Raw genomic sequence first — 10,846 nt, 5'->3', positions numbered from 1 at the left:
GCCGCGAAGACCTTCGCACTCCCGCTTTAAGCTGCCCCTCACACCGACTCCCCGCAAACCAGCGGCCCAGCCCTCTCGCTGGGAAGGGCCGGGCAGCATCCCCGCCGGGAGGGAGGGTCCGCAGGAGCGGGGCGCTGGGCACGGGTAGGTGGGGTTGGGGGGGCACTGCCGGCCGCAGGGGCGGGAGGGGGAGGGGAAGGAGGGAATGCCAAGTCATGGGGCCTGCTGGGCGCGAGCGCGACGTCGCCCGGCGCGGACCCGATGCGCGCCCACGTCCCCGGGAATGGGGACTTTTCTCCAGAGACTGGAGGACCCCCTCCCCAAGCAGCGGCCCTTTCCAAGGGGTGCCTGCATTGCTGGGATTAAAGGCCTGCCAGGGCAAGCGGATTGGATCTTGCGGCTGCGGAGAGGAGGCGGTTCGGAGAGGCCCCTGCCGCGCAGGGCTGGTACTGGCCTCACCCTGGGGACGCACAGCGCGACACCGTGCTCGGCTCTGCGGGACACCCTGTCGCACTCAGGCTGGCGGGGCCTTTGCCAGGGAAGCCATGCCAGCACCCTTGTGGTCTGAGAAGGCAGCAGAGGGTTTGAAGGGAAGCTCTGGGGTCCACGTGGGGGTTGGGGCTGCACCTGCGGCGGCCATTTTGCAGGTGTGGTTGGCCACCAGCCTTAGTCAGGCTGTGGAGTGGGGCAGTCAGGAGTGGGGCAGGTGTGGCGCTTGCAGTGCAGGGTGTGAGATGGGCCAGGGCCAGGGCTCAGGTCTGCCCTTGCATTGAACACACACCGTCTATTTAGAGGGGTTCCTTGTTTGGTTGATGGGGTAGTTGGAATCAAGACCCAGGAACCCTCTGGACCAGAGATGCTGTAAGGCAGCTGGCTGAGGGGCCCAGCGTGGGGTCGGGGGAGGGCAGCCTTTACCTGGGGTGAAGTCTCGGGAGGGCACTGGGTCCAAGGCAGGGCCCAGATGAACAGCTTCACTCTGGCTGCAGATGGATCTGAGGCCTTGCAGGTATCCTCCCCGGGCAGGTCCACAGGGCGGAAAGAGGCTGGAATCAGGTGTCAAGGCAAGTCCCAGCCCAGACCCAGGGAGGTCCCTGTGGTGAGGGCCTGCAAGATGTCTGCTGTGTGCCAGCCCTGCTCCCAGCCAGCTGCTGCCCCCCTGGGTGCCTCCTTTCCCCCTTCCCCACTGGAATGTCCCACAGACTGCCCCGTCTGGGGCTCTGGCTGGCCAGTCACAAACAGGTGGAGTCTGGAGTTCTGCCCAAAGCCCAGGGCTGATGCTTGGCTGCACTAGGATTTAAAGTGCGGCCACTGCCCGGCCGCCCACCTGCCCCACAGTCCTCACTGATGTCATGACTGCTGACCTTGGGCCCACCATATCCTTTGGGAGTAAGGTAGGGCAGTCCTCCCGTGGGATTTGTGGAGGGTGGAAGGGGAGATGTGGGCTACATAGCCTCAGGAGGAGGTGCTGGAGGAGACTGAGGGCATCTCTTCAGGCCACTCAGCCGGGTCAGCCAAAGCCAGTGAGCTGGCTTGATGGGGGCGGGAGGGGAGATGTTCCCACAGAGCCCTGGTCCTACTGGATTGGGGTCTATGGAGGGGCTACCAGCATTAGGCTATTAGGATTGACTGAGCCCTGCACATGCCCAGCTGGCCAATCCTGTCAGGCCTGAGACCATCCGTGCACCTCTATCAGTGAGCTGGGAGGGGCCTGAGCTGCCACTACGGGTGGAGAGTGATGGGGCCTGGGTCCCCGGGTGGCTGTGATTGGTAGGATGAGCGTGTGGTCATCTGCCTGCAGAGTCCAGGGACCTCTCTAGGACGTTGCCACTTTCAGCATTCTTAGGCCCAAAAGATTTGGCTCACCACCCCCAATATGGGTGGCCAAAGGGGCTCAAGGTGTCACCTCCCACTGCCCATCACCCACTCCATGCCCAGGAGCATCTCTGAGAACCCTGAGGGGCTGGGCTACACCCTGCCCCAAACCTGTCCATGGGTGGCCAGGGTACCCAGGGACACAGCCAGGCAGTGTGGGGCCTGTGTCCTTGCTGGGTTCTGCCCCTTAGGTGGTGGCCTCCGGCCACAGGCCCATCCCTGCCACAGGAGGGTTTGGGATCCCAGAGCTTTGTATCCCAGTCCTTTGGCATGGCACCTGAGCAGAGACAGGGGCACAGTGGCCCCACCTGACGAAGCCAGCTTGCTTTTTAGCTCCTGAGCCCCACTGGGATCCCCACCCTTAGCCTGGCTGGCCTCTTGCCACCCCAGTGCCCCCACCCCCAGGGCCTGGAGAACCCAGGGAACAGCCGGCTTGGCTTGGCCCATGTGCTCCAGTTGTGCTGTGGGGCAGAGGGCACAGTCAAGGTCAGCAGTCAGTGGAGGCTGAGCCTCCTGACCTCTCCTGCTCCTCACCAGCCCATCCTGCCAGCTTCGGCCTCCTACAGGCCTAGCGAAGTGTAGAGATTGATTCGGATGTGTGGATGTGGGACTTGGATGTGGGACTCAGAGGCTGGGGTTGCTGGAATCTGAGTAGGAGGGGCTGCTGCCTCTCTAAAGCCTCCTCACCCTGGATTTAATCTCCTAATCCCAGGCCTTGTGGTCTGGGCAGGCCCAACCCTGGCCGCCACAGAGCCTGGGGATTCAGATGGTCTTTGGGGGTCCCTCCTGCTTGCCATCCCTGCCAGATTTCAGGATGCCCTGGAGTCTAGGGAGGGCAGGCCAGTGCCCGGCTATCCAGGCATCCTGGCGCTTATTCCTCACCCTTCCTCACAGTGCCCTGGAGGGGGCCAGAGCAGTCACTTGGCCACACACACTCATAGTCACATGATCCACTCCAACACACACTGATACACATGCACGTACATGTACACACACATTGCACACACGGACACACACATGCACACACACACCCATACATACATTCACACACACAGAGACACTCATACGTACACACATGTTCATGCACACATGCACACTCACACACCCACACATGCATTCATACACAAACACACACAGACATACACACATGCTCATGCATGGCTGTATACACACATACATGCATGCAGATATAGACACACACACACACACACACACACACACACACACACAGAGTCTCTGCATCCCTCGTCCCTGTCTTTGTTCTTGCCTGGGTTTCTTCTCTTGAATACTTTCTATTCAACCTCCACATGAGGTTTTAGGCCCCCCTCAAATGCTGCCTCTGCCGTGATGCCTGCTGTCACCCCTACCCCTCAGATTGGCACCCCCTCCACAACCATAGGTTTCCAGGGGTGGGGAAGAAGACAGGGAACACTGATTGGGCGTAGCCTCCACTGTGCACCTCATGTGCTTCCCTTTATCCCATGCCACTCCACACCTGAACAATGAGAACAGCACCACTTGGCTCCGACCCCACTGGACCAGGTGGTGGTGGTTCCATTTTCCGGGTATGGAGACTGAGGTTCCTGAGAAGCCCATGTGGCTTGTGAAGAGAGGACCTGGGACTCCGAGGACGGTAGCTCCTTTAGTGCTTTCTGCCCGTCCCCCTACTTTTCCCTTCACCCCCATTGTCCCTGACTTCTCCCACCCCCATGGGGGCCAGCACAGTGCCTCACACAGAGTGAGGACTCAGTGCTCTTCCGTGGCTGAGCTGGTTGTTTTAGCCCAGGTATTGCATTTCCTGGTGGAGTCCAGGGTGAGCTTTGGCCACCCTCTCAGGGGTTGAGGTGTCCTTGGGTCTCGGGGTCTCCTGTTCGGGGCCTATGGATTCCTGAGCCAGCCTGGCAGAAGAATGACAGCCATCCCCTATCCTCTGGGCATCCCATGGGGCTCCTGAAATGCAGCTCTAGGGACAGGCATGGCCCTCGACTGCTCCTGCAGGGCCCCTTCCCTGAGGCTAGTAGTGCCAGGAGTACCCTCAAGGGGTTCCTGCCCCCACCTCAGCCCTGCCAGGAATCCTCAGATGGGCCTCAGTTTCCCTTTCCATCTGTCATCAGCTCAAGCCAGGACGGTGCAGGACAGGGCTGGGCTGGGCTGTCAGTCCTCAAGGTCCTGGGTCGGTGTGACTCCTGAGGGGCTGCTGTGGGGCTGGGGCGGGCTGTACTCAGTTGCTTGGTGTCATCTGGTCCCCACTCTCCTCCTGCTTCCGGGGCTGGGGCCCCACCATGGCTGCAGGTCCTTGGGGCCTGGGAGGGCTGCAGCTCTAGGACAAGCAGTGGCTGCAGTGGGCCAGGTGCAGACCAGAGGAGCACGCTTACGGCCCCACACCTTTTGCATCAGCTCTGTACTTAGGCAAGATGTTCTTGGTTGGTGTTTTATTTTCTCCAGCTCTTGGTTATCTTTATTTTATTTTATTTTATTTTAGAGACAGGGTCTCACTCTGTCACCCAGGTTGGAGTGCAGTGGTGCAGTCACAGCTCCCTGCAGCCTCAACCTCCTTGGGTTCAAGTGATCCTCCTATCTCAGCCTCCTGAGTAGCTGGGACTATGGGCATGTATCACCATGCCTGGCTAATTTTTTGTAAAGATGGGGTTTTGCCATATTGCCCAGGCAAGTGCTGAACTCCTGGGCTTAAGCAATCCTCCTGCTTTGACTCCACAAAGTGCTGGGATTGTAGGCCTGAGCCACTGCACCCAGCCTTTTTATTTTCTTGAATGGGTTTTTTCCCCTTTATGGCACCTCCACAAGTGGCCTCTGGCAGCTGCTTGCCATGTCCCCTGGATTGGAGTCTCTGTTTCTTGGACCCTAGAGCTGCTTGTTTCTTGGTTTCCTGTCTTGTTTTGCTGGAACACATCCTTGTGTGACTTCCTTGAAAGGGTGCATGAGTCTTTGGTGTGTGAGTGTGTTTTTGCTGTGTCCTTGCTCTGGGTGGTAGTGTCTGGGGTGCTTCTGTTCCTAAGTCGTCTTCCTGGGAACTCTGAGGACAGGGTCACCGTGGCTTTCTGCATCAGGTCACTTATGAGCAGACTTTGTTGGCAACTCATCTTTTCTCCCTGGAAGCTTTTAGCATCCTGTCTTTTCCTTGGTGTTCTAACTCCATGTGGATGGGTGTAAGGGTGGGGTTCACATTTATTGGCACTTGGTGGGCCCTTCACACTGAAGTCAGGGTCTCTTATTCTATTTGTTTGTAATTTCCTCCCTTTCATTTTTTTTGTTTTACCCTGAGTTCATGGGTTGGTCTGTTTGGTTGCTTTTCTCTTGGATATTCTGTCTCCTTGTTTACATTCTAAGGTCCTTTGACTGCCTTTTCTAGAGGTTGTTTTTGAATCTTGAACGTCAGCTCTTACATTTTTCATCTCTAAAATCTTCGCTTTTCTAACTGTTCTGCCTCATAGCTTTCTGCCCTTGTTTTGAAAATGAGCATCTTCTTGAATCTCCCAGGTGTGTGGGCAGAGGTTGTGCTCGGTTGTTTCGTGTCTGTTCCATGCTTTGCCTGTCCTTCCCACAGGGCCTGTTTTCTGCTGGCAGCTCTGGTCCTTCCCTTCACACTCTGTTCTCACGCCCAGGGAAGGCCTTCGTTGGCCCATCACGCATTAGGGAGGCTATTGGTGGGAGCGGCAGGGCTGCTGCTGCTCACCCCGGAGTGGTTCTGACCAGAGCTGGGGTGGGGTGTCCATAGCAGGCCCTGGCTTAGGTGAAGGGATGGGGCTGGCTGCCAAGCTGCCCCTGCATATCAGAATGAGGGGTACCGCCTTCTTCATCTCACTGAAGGCTTCACTCCTGCTATGGAGAAAGCCATTCAGCTGCTCACCTGCGGGCACTGGCAGTGACCACTCTCGGAGGGTGGGTGGCGGGACTAGGGGTGCAGGCTTCCATGTTACCCTCACTTCTCACCTCTGCCTTCCACCGGGTGCTTGAGTTCCTGAGCCTGAGCCCCCTGCCCCTTCCCTGCCCTCTGCAAGTGGCACTTGGGGCTGAGGTCCCAGGAGATGCCTCTCCGATGCCCTTTGCAGTTGTGAGCTCTCTGGTGGGCTCTGGCCCTGTCTCATGGGGTCTCAGAGTGACTAGTGTGCCTGGCAGTCATCGGACCTGGGGCTCCTTACTCTCCAGAGGTGGACAGGACACTCCTCTGTGACCATTGGTTGTAATTCTAAGAAAAACTTGCTGTGGTTTTTTTCTCAAACTCTTCAAGAAGGATCAGTGTTTCAGGAAGTGGCCCATGCCGATGCTTTGTTCTGGGCTGGCCCTGCTGGGTGTGCACGTGGAGGGCCACTGGTCTAACTGGGAGCAGGTGGATCCCTGATGTGAAGGAGGATCCCCAAGGTGAAGGTTGATCCTTGAGGTGAAGATGGATCCAGAGGTAAAGGTAGATCCTGAGGTGAAGATAGATCCCCAGGTGAAGGTGGATCCCTGAGGTGAAGGTGAATCCTGAGGTGAAGGCTGATCCTGGAGGTGAAGGTGGATCCCTGAGATGAAGGTAGATCCTGAAGTGAAGGTGGATCCCTGAGGTGAAGATGGATCCCCAGGTGAAGGTGGATCCCTGAGGTGAAGGTGAATCCTGAAGTGAAGGCTGATCCTGGAGGTGAAGGTGGATCCCTGAGATGAAGGTAGATCCCCAGGTGAAGGTGGATCCTGAAGTGAAGGTGGATCCCTGAGGTGAAGATGGATCCCCAGGTGAAGGTAGATCCCTGAGGTGAAGGTAGATCCCCGAGATGAAGGTAGATCCCCAGGTGAAGGTGGATCCCGAGGTGAAGGCAGATCCTGAGGTGAAGGCAGATCCCGAGGTGAAGGCAGATCCCTGAGGTGAAGGTGGATCCCCAGGTAAAGGTGGATCCCCAAGGTGAAGGCAGATCCCGAGGTGAAGGCGGATCCCGAGGTGAAGGCAGACCTCTGAGGTGAAGGGAGACCCAGAGGTGAAGGCCGTCTGGGCTCCAGGTGGACACCTGTGCAATGCTCTGCAGTGTGGGTTTCCCCAGCAGCTGGGCAGGGAGTGCCTGTGCCAGGCCTGTGTCCACCCCTCACCGTCACCCCATGCCTGGTCTTTCCTGGACGCTTCTTAAGTGGAGACACACTTTGTTGTCTGCCTTAGTGCCACCCCCATACCCCCTTCCACAGGGACTTGGCTTTTTCTGCCGATGCCCCCACCCCAGGGTGAGGCGGGAACTTGAAATGTCCCCAAAGCAACAGGGGAGTTCCTCCAGGGCCACCCTGCCCTCTGTGCCTGCAGTGACTTGCGGGGCATGGCCCGGTGTGGCCCGGTGTGGCCCGGTGGGTCTTCTGCACGCATTTTTACCAAGTGCATGGATTCTGTTCCCCTCCCCTCTGTCCCAGGGCCCCTGGCTCAGGGCTCATGGTCTCCCTTTCCTGGAGTCACCACAGCCGGCTGGCCACACACTCATGAATGGCCACCATCCCCCAGCCCTCTTTCCCTCTCCTGCCCCTGGGCCATCTTCTCTGCCCACTTCCTGTGGATGCATCCTGGGTCTAGTCAGACCCTCAGACACCCATGGTGTTGCCTCTGTGTCCCCAGCGCAGACACCACCCTGCCACCAGCAGCTTCTCAGCCTCTTCTTTTCCTCCGGGCAGTCATCCCAGCCCCTCTGGCTTCCTCCCTTCCACCCTTGAGCCTGTGCCCTCATCTCTGGCCACTCCAGCCAGTGTGACCTCACCCCACAGGACCAGTTCATGCTTCTTGTCTCTGATGACTTCCTGCCCCACCTGTCCCAGAGGTTGCCCCTCTCTGTCTTTGAGGGGAGCTCACCCTTTCTCCTGGGCTCTGGCATGTGCTGTGTCCGGCACTGTGACCCGCAGCTCACCGCCTTCTCAGGGGTTCAGGCTGTGTCAGACCCCCATCCTCAGCTTTACCTTCTGCTATCAGCCACGCCCACAGGCTCTGACAACCCTTGGGGCTGCCTGGTTCCCTCTCAGATTGGCTGACAGAACAACTTCTTGAAGATAGTTACCTTTCTTTTCTTTTCTTTTTCCTTTTTTTTTTTTTCTTTTTGAGATGGAATCTCACTCTGTAGCCCAGGCTGGAGTGCAGTGGCACAACCTCTACCCACTGCAACCTCTGCTTCCCAGGTTCAAGCGATTCTCCTGCCTCAGTCTCTCAAGTAGCTGGGATTACAGGTGCCTGCCACCACGCCCAGCTAATTTTTGTATTTTTAGTAGAGACGGGGTTTCACTGTGTTAGCCAGGGTGGTCACGAACTCCTGACCTCAAGTGATCTGCCCGCCTCGGCCTCCCAAAGTGCTGGGATTACAGGCATAAGCCACTGCAATCAGCCAATAGTTACATCTTTAAAAATTGTGTCATGTGGTGGCAAAAATATACAACAAAGAATACAGAATAATATTACAACCAACGGCCACATGCCCATCAGCTTTCAAAACAAGGCATTTCCAACCTGCTTCCCAAGGGCAGCACTGGCAGAGGGCTCACGGCCACCCGGCATCTCGGCCGACCCACCTCACCCTGGGGAAGAAGAGGGACAGATGGGGCCTGGTGGGAGGGAGGTCCCTCCATGTCACCATGGTGAGCACATCGAGTGGCTTGGTGGCGTCTAGGCCCTTAGACCCCCTCCACACCCATAACTGAATTCGGTGCCGATCGCTCCTGGAGTGCCATCGCCCACCCCAAGTCTATGGAGTGCTGCTTGTGTGTTTGAAGCTTTGAGAGGGCTGCAGCCGACTCTGCATTCGTCTGCATCTTGGATGCTGGGCGTTTGGGCTGTTTCCATCCATTCTTTTTGCATTGATAAATCATGCTATATTTGGGTGTATTTCTCCTGTGAATATGTACAACATCTACTTGCAGAGTTGCTGGGGCACATGGTCTGCAGCCCTCCAGATGTTACCATGTTATTTTCAAAGTGGTGGCACCTGTTCACTCCCAGGGTGAACTGTAAAGCTCCTGTGGCCTCCTCCTGACAGCGCTTGGTGTGCCCCACTTTTAAATGTTGTGATCTGGTGGATACAGTTTGAAAATATGGTTTCCGAATTACTACCGTGGTTGAGTATCTTTTCATGTAAATTGCCGGTTCGTATCTTTTTGCCCATTTTCTTTTGTGATGTTTAAAATTTTTATTTTTCTCTGTCCTCTATATATTCTGCGTACAAATCCTTCGTTGGATTGTATGTGTCGCAGATACCTTCTTCAGGTGGGTGGGGTTCTCGTCACCGTTTTAGTGATATCTCTCCAGGTGGGTGGGGTTCTCGTCACCGTTTTAGTGATACCTTTTGATACCCTACCTTCCTTTTGGTGTTTTCTGTGGGTAAAGAGATCCTTTCGGCTGGGCATGGTGGCTCACACCTGTAATCCCAGCGCTTTGGGAGGCTGAGGTGGGTGGATCACTTGAGGCCAGGAGCTTGAGATTAACCTGGCCAATGTGGCGAAACCCTATCTCTACCAAAAATATGAAAAATAAAAATAAAAATAGGTGTGGTGGCGCATGCCTGTAATCCCAGTTACTTGGATGGCTGAGACACAAGAACCTTTTTTTTTTTTTTTTATACTTTAAGTTCTAGGGCACTGTGCACAACATGCAGGTTCGTTCCATAGGTGTACATGTGCCATGTTGGTTTGCTGCACCCATCAACTCATCATTTACATTAGGTATTTCTCTTGAATCCTGGTGGCAGAGGTTGCAGGGAGCCGAGATTGCACCACCACACTCCAGCCTGGGCAAGAGAGTGAGACTGTCTCAAAAATAAATAAATAAATAAATAAATAAAATCCTTCCCTAGGGGTAGTATGAAGATAAAACTCTTCTTTGTTTTCTTCCAAAACATTTGTTGTTAACATACAGGTCTTTAATCCACATGGAATTTATTTGACATGTAAAGGGATCTAATGGTATATTTTCCATGTTGCCAACCAGTGTTCCTTCCATCGCTGGTTCGGTCGTCCGTCCTCTCCCGCTTGCTCTGTAAAGCCACCTTTCCCCGAGATCGAAAGGACTGTGCTTCTGCAGGTCTGTTCCTGGGGTCCCTTCTGTTGCACTCGTGGTGGCCTCTTCCTGTCCCACCTTCATGCAGCCCACCTTCATGCCAGGGCTTCCTACTCAGGCTCAAGGTCACAGGGCATGTTGCCTTCTGCCCTCTGGTGTTTTTTTTTTCTTTCTTCAGACTTGTTATTGATATTCTTAACATCTTACTCTACCATATACGTTTTTAGAAGCAACTTGTCATGATTCACAAAAAAACTTGAGTTTTCATATGAAACGTCATTGAGTTTTCAAATCAATTTGGGTAAAATTAAATGTTTTCAAGATATTGAGATTTCTTTTCCATGAATAAGTTATAGTTCTCCATTTATTTAGATTTTCTGCAATGTTTCTAGTAGAGTTCTACAATTTTCTTTATAAAAAGTTAGTGACAGCCGGACACGGTGGCTCACGCCTGTAATCCTAGCACTTTGGGAGGCCGAGGTGGGCAGATGACCAGGTCAGGAGTTCGAGACCAGTCTGGCCAACATAGTGAAACCCCATCTCTACTAAAAATACAAAAAATTAGCCAGAGGTCGTGGTGGATGCCTGTAATCCTAACTACTCGGGAAGCTGAGGCAGGAGAATCACTTGAACCCAGGAGGCGGAGGTTGCAGTGAGCCGAGATTGCGCCACTGCACTCCAACCCCAGGTGACAGTGTGAGACTCCATCTCAAAAAAAAAAAAAAGTTAGTGACACTTATTCCTAGGTACTCTATAGTTTGCGTTATTATTTTATTTATTTATTTATTTATTTTTTAGAGAGAAGGTCTTTCTCTGTTGCCCAGCCTGGGGTGCAGTGGTGTGATCATAGCTCACTGCAGCCTCGAACTTCTGAGCTCAAGTCATCCTCCTGCATCAGTCTCCCAAGGAGCTGGTACTACAGATGTCGCCACTACTCCTGGCTAATTTTTAAAAAATTGTTTTAGAGGT

At 54.7% G+C, this 10,846-nt stretch overlaps 1 protein-coding gene across 1 annotated transcript in view; it reads left to right on the top strand.

The window, feature by feature from the left end:
* Positions 1–271: 271 nt before the first annotated feature.
* The window catches only part of KIF1A (kinesin family member 1A), a 106,692-nt gene continuing 96,117 nt past the window's right edge, over positions 272–10,846 (top strand). Inside the window, exon 1 of the mRNA XM_025404211.1 lies at positions 272–582. The gene's annotated coding sequence lies outside the window, so the exon portion shown is untranslated. The remainder of the gene's footprint in view (positions 583–10,846) is intronic.

This window comes from Theropithecus gelada, chromosome 12 (genome assembly GCF_003255815.1).
Source record: "Theropithecus gelada isolate Dixy chromosome 12, Tgel_1.0, whole genome shotgun sequence".
NCBI classification, from domain to species: Eukaryota; Metazoa; Chordata; class Mammalia; order Primates; family Cercopithecidae; genus Theropithecus; species Theropithecus gelada.
The sequence above is the reverse complement of the archived record's forward strand: the minus strand, read 5'-3'. Positions and strand labels throughout refer to the sequence as shown.